Source organism: Lathamus discolor, chromosome 1 (assembly GCF_037157495.1).
Source record: "Lathamus discolor isolate bLatDis1 chromosome 1, bLatDis1.hap1, whole genome shotgun sequence".
Classification (NCBI taxonomy): Eukaryota; Metazoa; Chordata; class Aves; order Psittaciformes; family Psittacidae; genus Lathamus; species Lathamus discolor.
Genome location: NC_088884.1, coordinates 125,411,841 through 125,424,893, shown reverse-complemented (window position 1 = coordinate 125,424,893; position 13,053 = coordinate 125,411,841).

The following is a 13,053-nucleotide window of genomic DNA, read 5'->3' as shown; positions in this document are numbered from 1 at the left end:
ACGGCACTGCAACAGCATTGCTTCTTTCTACACCTTTCTCATCTGGGACAGCCATGGTGATAAGGACCCTAAACTAAGCTGCAAGGTGCCGTTTAGGTTAGGGTTAGGGTTACCATTCAGACTGTCATAAAGGCTACACCTCCAGGGACATTTGCACTGCAAATGGCATGGCAAGAGGAGCACGGCACTGCAACAGCATTGCTTCTTTCTACACCTTTCTCATCTGGGACAGCCTTGGTGATAAGGACCCTAAAATAAGCTGCAAGGTGCCATTTAGGTTAGGGTTAGGGTAGGGTTACCATTCTGACTGTCATAAAGGCTACAGCTCCAGGGACATTTGCACTGCAAATGGCATGCCGAGAGGAGCACGGCACTGCAACAGCATTGCTTCTTACCATACCTTTCTTGTCTGGGCCAGCCATTGTTCTTGGGACATTAGCATCAGCTGCGAGGTGCTCTTCTGATTAGGGTTAGGGTGTTGGGTTATGCAAACTGTTCAGAGGTCCATAATAGCTACAGCTCCAACTCCGGGGCAGGAAAGATCACTACAAGGAGAGCCTGGCAGTGTACTGCTGTTATTCTTTCCTCAACATTTTCATCTGGACCAGCCATTCTGCTTGGGACTTGAAACTCAGCTCCAAGGTGCCATTTAGATTAGGGTTCGGGTTAGGTTTAGGGTTATGGTTCAGGAACTCACAAAGCCTACATAGACAGGGACACTTGGGTTGCAAAAGTCATGCTGAGTGGAGCACGACACTGCGAAGACATTGCTTGGTCCACACCTTTCTCATCTGGGTCAGCCATGGCGATTAGCACCGTAAAGTAAGCTGCAAGGTGCCATTTAGGTTAGGGTTAGGGTAGGGTTACCATTCTGACTGTCATAAAGGCTACAGCTCCAGGGACATTTGCACTCCAAATGGCATGCCGAGAGGAGCACGGCACTGCAACAGCATTGCTTCTTTCTACACCTTTCTCATCTGGGACAGCCATGGTAATAAGGACCCTAAACTAAGCTGCAAGGTGCCATTTAGGTTAGGGTTAGGGTAGGTTTACCATTCTGACTGTCATAAAGGCTACAGCTCCAGGGACATTTGCGCTCCAAATGGCACGCCAAGAGGAGCACGGCACTGCAACAGCATTGCTTCTTTCTACACCTTTCTCATCTGGGACAGCCTTGGTGATAAGTACCCTAAAATAAGCTGCAAGGTGCCATTAAGGTTAGGGTTAGGGTAGGGTTACCATTCTGACTGTCATAAAGGCTACAGCTCCAGGGACATTTGCGCTCCAAATGGCATGCCAAGAGGAGCACGGCACTGCAACAGCATTGCCTCTTTCTACACCTTTCTCATCTGGGACAGCCTTGGTGATAAGGACCCTAAAATAAGCTGCAAGGTGCCATTAAGGTTAGGGTTAGGGTAGGGTTACCATTCTGACTGTCATAAAGGCTACAGCTCCAGGGACATTGGCGCTCCAAATGGCATGCCAAGAGGAGCACGGCACTGCAACAGCATTGCTTCTTACCCTACCTTTCTTGTCTGGGCCAGCCATTGTTCTTGGGACATTAGCATCACCTGCGAGGTGCTCTTCTGATTAGGGTTAGGGTGTTGGGTTATGCAAACTGTTCAGAGGTCCATACTAGCAACAGCTCCAACTCCGGGGCAGGAAAGATCACTACAAGGAGAGCCTGGCAGTGTACTGCTATTATTCTTTCCACAACATTTTCATCTGGACCAGCCATTCTGCTTGGGACTTGAAACTCAGCTCCAAGGTGCCATTTAGATTAGGGTTCGGGTTAGGTTTAGGGTTATGGTTCAGGAACTCACAAAGCCTACATAGACAAGGACACTTGGGTTGCAAAAGTCACGCTGAGTGGAGCACGACACTGCGAAGACATTGCTTGGTCCACACCTTTCTCATCTGGGTCAGCCATGGTCATTAGGACCCGAAAGTAAGCTGCAAGTTGACATTTAGGGTAGGGTTAGGGTTAGTGTTAGGGTTACCATTCAGACTGTCATATAGGCTACAGCTCCAGGGACATTTGAGCTCCAAAAGGCATGGCAAGAGGAGCACGGCACTGCAACAGCATTGCTTCTTTCTACACCTTTCTCATCTGGGACAGCCATGGTGATAAGGGCCCTAAACTAAGCTGCAAGGTGCTGTTTCGGTTAGGGTTAGGGTAGGGTTACCATTCAGACTGTCATAAAGGCTACAGCTCCAGGGACATTTGCACTGCATATGGCATGCCAAGAGGAGCACGGCACTGCAACAGCATTGCTTCTTTCTACACCTTTCTCATCTGGGACAGCCATGGTGATAAGGACCCTATTCTAAGCTGCAAGGTGCCTTTTAGGTTAGGGTTAGGGTAGGGTTACCATTCAGACTGTCATAAAGGCTACAGCTCCAGGGACATTTGCGCTCCAAATGGCATGCCGAGAGGAGCACGGCACTGCAACAGCATTGCTTCTTACCATACCTTTCTTGTCTGGGCCAGCCATTGTTCTTGGGACATTAGCATCAGCTGCGAGGTACTCTTCTGATTAGGGTTAGGGTGTTGGGTTATGCAAACTGTTCAGAGATCCATAATAGCTACAGCTCCAACTCCGGGGCAGGAAAGATCACTACAAGGAGAGCCTGGCAGAGTAGTGCTATTATTCTTTCCACAACATTTCCATCTGGACCAGCCATTCTGCTTGGGACTTGAAAGTAGCGAAGGGGAAAGGGACCTGGGGGTCCTGGTGGATAGGAGGATGACCATGAGCCAGCAATGTGCTCTTGTGCCCAAGAAGGCAAATGGCATCTTAGGGTGCATTAGAAAGGGAGTGGTTAGTAGGTCAAGAGAGGTTCTCCTCCCCCTCTACTCAGCCTTGGTGAGGCCGCATCTGGAATATTGCGTCCAGTTCTGGGCCCCTCTGTTCAAGAAGGACAGGGAATTGCTTGAAGGAGTCCAGCGCAGAGCCACAAAGATGATTAAGGGAGTGGAACATCTCCCTTATGAGGAGAGGCTGAGGGAGCTGGGTCTCTTTAGCTTGCAAAAGAGGAGACTGAGGGGTGACCTCATCAATGTTTACAAATATGTGAAGGGTAGGTGTCAGGATGATGGAGCTAGGCTTTTTTCAGTGATATCCAGTGATAGGACAAGGGGCAATGGGTGTAAACTGGAACATAGGAAGTTCCACGTTAACATCAGGAAGAACTTCTTTACTGTAAGAGTGACAGAGCACTGGAACAGGTTGCCCAGGGGGGTTGTGGAGTCTCCTACACTGGAGATATTCAAGGCCCGCCTGGACAAGTTCCTGTGTGATGTACTGTAGGTTACCCTGCTCTTGCAGGGGGGTTGGACTAGATGATCTTTTGAGGTCCCTTCCAACCCTTGGGATTCTGTGATTCTGTGATTCTGTGATCAGACTTAGGAAGCACCATCTGATTAAAGAAGAAACTGGTCCATACAGAATGGGAACGGAGTAATTAATTTAAGTCATATGAAATTTAAGAGAAAGACTGTGGCATACAGCAAGAACAGAAACACCACTGGGTTGCTGTCTACCATGATGTCAGAGTACCAGCTTATACCAGCAGAGATGTCCTGTCAAATGAGGACAAAATCACAAAACAATGTTACTACCTAATTATGAACATTCTCTTGACACCAGGCCTCTCACAGTTGGCACCTTCGCTTGTAGACAGTCCATATTATGTGGAGGGAAACTGACAAACCTTCATGCACGGACAGACTGAGTCTGAGTACCATGGACTTATGGCAGCATATCACAGATACGAGAAATGGAGTAAGATTAAAACACTTCTTACACTGCCACCCTATCAAAATATTTTAAGGCTCTAGGTGATCCCACATAATTATTTGGAAAGAGGACAGATTCCAAGAGAGAAAATAGCCTCTTTTCAATAATTCAAAGCCACGCAAACACAATGATTTTTCTAAATAATAGTGTTGAGAAAACAAGGCGTAGATGCTATGTGAATCTGATGGTGATGAAGGCAGCTGCTCAGACACATGACTAGGGCTGCTAAAGCTTGGAACTCAGGTAACATACCAACAATTCAAACAGGGAAGTCTGCCTGCATCGTTCTCTGTACCCTTACATTCACTCTTATAAATACACACAGAGATAAAAGGATCTATTAGCTGCCTCCCTAGTCCCCTCTGAAAGACGATGTTGACAGGTTTTTTCCCCACAAAAAAATCTTATGTTATTTCAAATAAAACCAAGGTAAATGGAAAAGATTACATCTGGACTTCACAAAAGTTCTGAAAAGATAAGCATACACCTCCAAATGAACACAATGACTTTCAGGCACTGAGTTGCTCTGCATGGAATATTAGACATGATGGAGGAAATGAGCACAAGAAACAGGTAGGTATGAAACAGGCTAAAATGAACACAGTGATCTGTACTGAAAGTGGAACTAGAATGAGGGACAACTCTTAAAGGAGGTCCTTCAAGGGTCCATTTTAGGGTGAGTCTTTTCTTAATATTTTCATTGACGAACTGGAAACAAAAAATATATATACCAATAAATGTTTGCTGTTGTTAAAACTGGGAACCAGCACCAGTCTGGTTTAGGACCAGAATATCATACACAAAGAGCTGTGTGACCTTTCAGACTGAAGATTAAATTTTAATACTACAAAATACAGTGTTATGCATTTGAGGGCTACTATGAAATATAGACAACTGGAAGCAATATAGGAAAAGGATGGCCTCACAGGGTACCCAAGACACCCATTTGATACATCTGTGAAAAAGCCAACTGAAATCTTACGATGCATCAAAGAAGTACAAATGCCATTGTATAAAGGACTTTCGATGTTGCAGCACAAATGCAGTCTACACCTTCCAATTATCTATGCTAATAAAAGATACATTCAAACTTGATCAGGTGCAGAAATGTCTTCCAGGATAATCAAAGTAACAGAGAGATTCCCTGTTTTCAGAGGGAAGATTTAAAGAGACTGGCCCAATTACCCTGGGGGAAAAAAACCCCAAAACTCAATTATGAGAGCACATCTGTATTGGGTTTGCATGGCAAGGTTTTGTCAATGGTAGGGCTACAGGAGTGGCTTTTGTGAGAAGCTGATGGAAGGTTCATGTCCAATGGAGCCAATGCAAGCTGGATCCAAGATAGGCTTGCCATTGGCTGAGGCTGAGCCCATCAGCAACAGTGACGGCACCTCTGAGATAACAAATTTACATATTTAAGAGGAGAAAAAAAAACCCCTGATGTCATTTCTGTAACCAGAGCTGAAGACTACACTTCATGACACAGAGATCACTGCAGGCCTCTTTCCTATGTCACCTATTACCATCCAACATTTTAACCCACATATACATACACTTTAATGCACATATGCATATGTAAATGCATAATTTACAGAAGTAGTTACGGACTATGCTTGTCATCACAGTAGGTGTAGCCATGAAGTAAAGAGCTGTTCTGCTCCAACTTCACGTGACTGAGCAAGTGAGAAAGGGTAAAATGCCTTTGCTCAACTTCTCAGTAGTTGGTATTTAACACTTGTTTTTTTCCCCCACCTAAAAGTCTGAGCTTATTTCAAGTCACCTCAATGAATAAACACACTTACATTTAAATAATTGCCTTTTTCTATAGCTAGCTCACAGAAAACAAAAATACAGGAACAGTCCCAGTCTGTGGCTTGAGTGGAAGAGACAGGCACTGCTTAGGCATCCACACTTGTTTGGAAAAAGCAAATAACATCTGCTGTCATCTAAATCACTTTGTGTATTTTCTCTTCTGTAACAGAGACTGTGACTAACTTTATGAAAGGATTCAAAATAGCTGATAAAAAACAAAATAATAAAGCTGCAATCCTGCTGCACTGCTTTCACACTCTACAGTCTCACTCTACAGTCTCCTCATCTTCACACAAATAACTGATTTACCCTAATAGTAACTGGGAGAAACTAGGATTCTGACCGCTTCTTCCAAGCTCAGGATCGGAGCGTCCCAATGAGTAGGAAGTCAAGTAAGGGATCTAGGAGACCGGCGTGGTTAAACAAGGAGCTGCTGGGCAAACTCAAGTGGAAAAGGAGAATCTATGGATTATGGAAGGAGGGGCTGGCCGCTTGGGAGGAATATAGGACAGTTGTTAGAGGATGTAGGGAGGCAATTAGGACAGCTAAGGCCTCCTTGGAACTCAATCTTGCTAGTCGGGTTAAAGACAATAGAAAGGGCTTCTTCAAATACATAGCAAATAAAACTAAAACAAGAGGCAATATAGGCCCACTGCTGAACGAAGTGGGTACCCTGGAGACAGAGGATATAAAGAAGGCAGAGGTGCTGAATGCCTTCTTTGCCTCTGTCTTTACTCCTGCAGACTCTCCCCGAGGGCCCCGGATTTCTATAGCCCCAGAAGGAGTCAGGACAAAGGAGGAGTTTGCTTTGGTAGATGAGGATTGGGTTAGGGATCAGCTATGCAAACTGGACATCTGTAAATCGATGGGTCCGGATGGAATGCACCCACGGGTGCTGAGGGAGCTGGCGGAGGTCATTGCTAGGCCACTCTCCATCATCTTTGGTAAGTCGTGGGAAATGGGCGAGGTGCCTGAGGATTGGCGGATGGCAAAGGTCACACCAATCTATAAGAAGGGCAAGAAGGAGGACCCGGGTAATTATAGACCGGTCAGCCTTACCTCCATCCCTGGAAAGATGATGGAACAACTCATTCTTGACTCCATCACTAGGCATATCAAGGATGAGGGGGTCATTAAGAACAGCCAACATGGTTTTATGAGGGGGAAGTCATGTATGACCAACCTTATAGCCTTCTATGAGGAAGTGACTAGGTGGAGGGATGATGGTAGAGCGGTAGATGTAGTTTTTCTTGATTTCAGTAAGGCATTTGATACTGTCTCCCACAGCATCCTCATAGATAAGCTGAGGAAGTGTGGGCTTGACGATCAAGTAGTGAGGTGGATCGAGAACTGGTTGAAAGGAAGAAGGCAGAGAGTTGTGGTCAATGGCGCAGAATCTAGCTGGAGGTCTGTGACTAGTGGAGTTCCTCAGGGGTCGGTGCTGGGACCGGTGCTGTTTAATATTTTCATCAATGACCTGGATGAGGGAACTGAGTGCACCCTCAGCAAGTTTGCTGATGACACAAAACTGGGAGGAGTGGCTGACACACCAGAGGACTGTGCTGCCATTCAGCGAGACCTGGACAGGCTGGAGAGTTGGGCGGGGAGAAACTGGATGAAATTTAACAAGGGCAAGTGTAGAGTCTTGCATCTGGGGAAGAACAACCCCATGTACCAGTACAGGTTGGGGCGTGACCTGCTGGAAAGTAGTGAAGGGGAAAGGGACCTGGGGGTCCTGGTGGATAGGAGGATGACCATGAGCCAGCAATGTGCTCTTGTGGCCAAGAAGGCAAATGGCATCTTAGGGTGCATTAGAAAGGGAGTGGTTAGTAGGTCAAGAGAGGTTCTCCTCCCCCTCTACTCAGCCTTGGTGAGGCCGCATCTGGAATATTGCGTCCAGTTCTGGGCCCCTCTGTTCAAGAAGGACAGGGAATTGCTTGAAGGAGTCCAGCGCAGAGCCACAAAGATGATTAAGGGAGTGGAACATCTCCCTTATGAGGAGAGGCTGAGGGAGCTGGGTCTCTTTAGCTTGCAAAAGAGGAGACTGAGGGGTGACCTCATCAATGTTTACAAATATGTGAAGGGTAGGTGTCAGGATGATGGAGCTAGGCTTTTTTCAGTGATATCCAGTGATAGGACAAGGGGCAATGGGTGTAAACTGGAGCATAGGAAGTTCCACGTTAACATCAGGAAGAACTTCTTTACTGTAAGAGTGACAGAGCACTGGAACAGGCTGCCCAGGGGGGTTGTGGAGTCTCCTACACTGGAGATATTCAAGGCCCGCCTGGACAAGTTCCTGTGTGATGTACTGTAGGTTACCCTGCTCTTGCAGGGGGGTTGGACTAGATGATCTTTTTAGGTCCCTTCCAACCCTTGGGATTCTGTGATTCTGTGATTCTGTGGAAGATCAGCTCTTTGAAGCTTTAAAAAAGCCTTTTTTTTTTTTCCCCAGCATTTCAGTGATTTAGAAAACATATGTGGATATAATATAAATGTCACAAAGCGTAAGCACAGAAAGATAACAATGAAGAACGTACCTATAACAAACAGCAATGTCCACGGGTTAATGTATATATATGCCTTAGGTTACAGGAAAGTTGCTGTGTGAGACATACATGTATGTACAATAGTTACTGTATCTCAGAATTATTTATTACATAACTTGTTTGAACAAATTAGAAGAAATTTAATAAAGGATTTTTGAAACTATTTTCTGTAAAAAAGCTTGTTGTTTTCTTGTTCCTTTCCAAATATTCGCCTTTGTCTATGTGAACTGGAAAGCCTTCAGAACTCTGCAATAAGCAGGAGTCTTCGTCTTATATATGCTACAAAGTGACTTTATGAAGAAGGCTAAATGTTTATAAGCATGACAAAAACAACACCGAAAATTAAAACATTTCATATTGAAAATCAGGAAAAACAAACAAAATACCCTTGACAAAGCTTACATTCTTAAAATGTAAGACACATGCTCATCTAGAAAGCTACATAGTTAATAATTGCCTTAAAGAAAACTCTATTCCAAAGGCTCAAGGAAGCCCTATAATGCTTCAAATGAATAGTTATGAGAAGGAAAACCAGGCAAATTGCATGTAAATGTACCTCACAAAGCAGAACATTGATTAGCACATTACCATGTCTATTATAAACAATACAAAGCAATTGCATTCATCTGCTTTTAAACTCAACACATTACTGGAGAAAGGAAAAAGGTTATTTTATATTGAAAGTATTTGTGTTCAAATGCTCTGAAGTACTATTTATGATTCCTTGAGAGTCTATGTTAGTAGTGACCATCTAGGCATTGGTCTCATTTAATAGGAAATTAAATTAGGAACAAGGAGACTGGTTATCAAGACTTATGGACTCATGTGAGCAGAGACTTTTGAAGACATGAGAGTCATGCACTGAAACTGCTTGAACATCCCTCTGCAGAGTGGAGAAAAGGTATTGCAATTATAGCTGTAAGATCAGGGTTGACATTTGTGGTTTTATGACAAGAACTCGTATTTCTTAACAAAGTTTTCTTTCTCCTTCCCTCCTCTCTTGTCAGTCCCCAAAGACATAGAAAAATAGTAACTCCTACTTTGAAATTAAGTTTGGTGCAAAGGCAGATTCTTTCTAGCCCTTCAATTTGAACTGAATTACAAGACAGAATTTATCAACTGAACACTTCAAAATAGGCATTTGAAAAAGTCCATAGTATTAGTTCTCCTTTTTGCCACTTAGTAGCACGAAAGGGTGAAAGTCAGAGAAAACCAGTGCACACGGGGTTCACTATCCTGACAGTAAAAGTCCAGGATCAAAATAGATTTATAACACTGTCTTTGTAAACAAGGTCATTTGCAAGTCTTCACTTGCACCTTTTAAATTCTTTACTGATTAAAACTATGCATCCTTTTCAACATCACAAAAGAAGGAATGAAAAGGCAAACTGAATTAGTCTAATATCCATGTATTGCCAGAGTATTTTTCACAAACATTTATGGGGAAAAAAAAAAAAAGAAAAAATCAGGTGTTTGAGGAAAATGCTTTCTTACATATAGATCATTTGTTACAGATGCAGAATACATTTTTTTATGAATTTAAATCTCATCTGGCCTCTGCGGTTATGTCTCTGGGATCTGAGAGCACCTGTTGTTTCCTGGGTTCAAGCACACATGCCTGGTTCCACAGCAGCATATACATTACTGCTTATGTGTGTGTTGTTTTCAGAGGGGAAGGCATTTAATCATATGGTCTGGAGGGTGTCACAGCATACTCCCCTTTCTTAGCATCAGAAACCTACATGTGTTTAACCTGACCTTCTGACTTGGGGACCATTTCCTAATCGTGGGAAAGTAAGAAGAATCAATGTTTATAATAGGTGCTACTGCAATATTTTGGATTACTATGCTGGCACTTCTCTCCCAGAAATATAACATGTTTCACATATATTATTGGAAATATATATATATGTATGAAATATATATTCTTTATCCAGCTGGAGCAATGGAGCAATGCACACCAATAGGTAATGCTAAAAAAACTGATTGATGTGTTGCAGAAGTGAATCTAGAGTACTTTCTCATGACTTGGTATCTTTATATAAAAGGAATGCTAACATTTCTGTCACAGTAAAAAGATGATAAACAGAGAGACTGGAAACTATCACTTCTCAAAATATGCTAATAAACCAAATAGAGAACTGGTGGATTTGTAACAGCTACTAATACTGATTATCTAAATAGAACAACTGATCAGTATAGACAGAGCTGCTGAGACCTGGGATTCAGGTTGAGAATCCAAAGGATCTATGGAATGCCAGTTATACTGTGAGCCATCATAGCAGAAGGGAATGGTGAGAGTGGCAACAGTATGTTATCAACAGATGCAGAAAGACACAATTTCATATGCTGCATTCGGATGACCAAATATAAATGGGCAAAGGTCATTCAGATCAGGGATCCAAAGGTATTCAGATTAATCAAAGAATTTATTTCACACGCTGGTAATTACAGAATCTGGTTTGCAGACAGAAAGGGACATTGACTGTTATATAGATCTTGAAGCCATAAACTATACAAAATGGGCTGAAAGGAAAAGAGGAAGATCATAGAATAGAATCATAGAATAATAGAATAGTTAGGGTTGGAAAGGACCTTAAGATCATCTAGTTCCAACCTCCCTGCCATGGACAAGGACACCTCACACTACACCATGTCACCCAAGGCTCTGTCCAACCTCCTTCGACCTGCTGGTCATGCTCCTTTTGATGCAGCCCAGGATACGGTTGGCTTTCTGGGCTGCGAGCGCACACTGCGGGCTCATGTTCATTTTCTCATCGACCAGCACCCCCAAGTCCTTCTCTGCAGGGCTGCTCTGAATCTCTTCTCTGCCCAACCTGTAGCTGTGCCTGGGATTGCTCCGACCCAGGACCTTGCACTTGTCATGGTTGAACTTCATGAGGTTGGCATCAGCCCACCTCACAAGCGTGTCAAGGTCCCTCTGGATGGCATCCCTTCCCTCCAGCGTATCAACCGAACCACACAGCTTGGTGTCATCGGCAAACTTGCTGAGGGTGCACTCAATCCCACTGTCCATGTCAGAGATGAAGATGTTGAACAAGACCGGTCCCAATACTGATCCCTCAGGGACACCACTCATTACTGGTCTCCAGCCAGATATTGAGCCATTGACCACAACTCTTTGCGTGCAGCCATCCAGCCAGTTCTTCATCCACTGAATGGTCCACCTATCAAATTGATGTCTCTCCAATTCAGAGACAAGGATGTCGTGCAGGACAGCATCAAATACTTTGCACAAGTCCAGGTAGATGACATCAACTGCTCTACCCCTGCCCATCAGTTCCGTAGACCCATCATAAAAAGCCACCAAATTGGTCAGGCAGGATTTCCCCTTAGTGAAGCCATGGTGGCTGTCACCAAGCACCTTGTTGTTTTTCATGTGCCCTAGCATGCCATCCAGGAGAATCTGCTCCAAGATTTTGCCAGGCACAGAGGCGAGACTGACTGGTCTATAGCTCTCTAGGTCATCCATTTTCCCCTTCTTGAAAATGGGGGTTATAATTCCCTTTTTCCAGTCACTGGGAACTTCACCTGACTGCCACGATTTTTTAAATATGATAGACAAATTAAGATAAGATAAGATAATAAGATAGATAAGAAATTCTAGATCATAAGAAGTTAATAAAAAAGTGTATTTTTACCTACTGTTATTGTAACAACACATTTTCATCATACTTTAAACTTTGCATAATATTTATTTCTCAACTGGTATCACCAGGTGTGTTGTTGTTGTCCATCAACAAAATATTTGACTGCTAGCATATGAAACAGCCAAGCAAGATGATTTTTACTGGGACTCAACATTTATTTCTTGAATAAATGTCGGCAGTGGTAAGAACTAGTACAGAATAGTACAAGCTGCAACAGAAGCATCTATTTCCTTCTACTATCTCACTTTTGGGTAAGTTCTTAGGTTAATAATTTATGAACATATCTATGCCCGACACCTAATCTCAGAATATTCGTACCTCAGACACAAAAACATCATAGCCTATATTGCTCCATTGCTAGCAAACTCCATTGTCACTATCTGAATCAGGGGCCATCCTTAACTTACTGCTGCAGAAAGGGTAGAATTTTAGGAATGATTTTTCTGGATATTGATAACGGCAGAACCTTTCATCTGCACATCATAATTCAGAGCTGGTCTAGCAGTATGAATGTAGTTCAGTAAAAGCTAGCCTCTGTGAGATGAATACCACATTGCAAATATGACAGCATATCATATTTCAAAACTGAACAAAGTCACAGCTTTTCAAAGTTACCCTCCCTATTGACAGGGAGTTTAACAAATATGAAGTAAACTGTTTTGCTCCATAAGACATATTCCTCCAGGATGAACTCCTGCTTTATACCCCTTTCTTAGCATCATCAGAGCTTTGTAACTCCTGTATCTAATTCCAAGAGCCAACAGAGCGTCTCTTTTTAGAGTATTATACACCTGAAACTAAGACAGGGAGTTAAAAAGTATCACTTAATCTCAAATAAAACTTTGATTTATCCAAAGGCTATTCAGTTATGATATGCCAGCAGAGACCTATGTGAGTTTTTACAAATTCGATCAAGTTTTGCCAAACACGAGTAAACAAAAAGGATGCTTTCTACATAAATATTGACAGAAAAGTACATAAACCTTTTGGAAAAATGGAAATCATATCTGAGAAGTTTTTTTTGATTTTGCATTCCCTACCCATCATAATTTTTTGTTGAAACCACTGTAAAGATAACAAAAGTAACATAAAATCCTGACCTCTGTAAGACAGCAACTGACTTCTTGCAATGAACTGACAGACTGCGTTCTAGGATTTACCAGTGCAAAAACCATTTTAAACAGGTTTTTTTATCACCCAAGTTGTCTTGACCTAGTTTAGCCA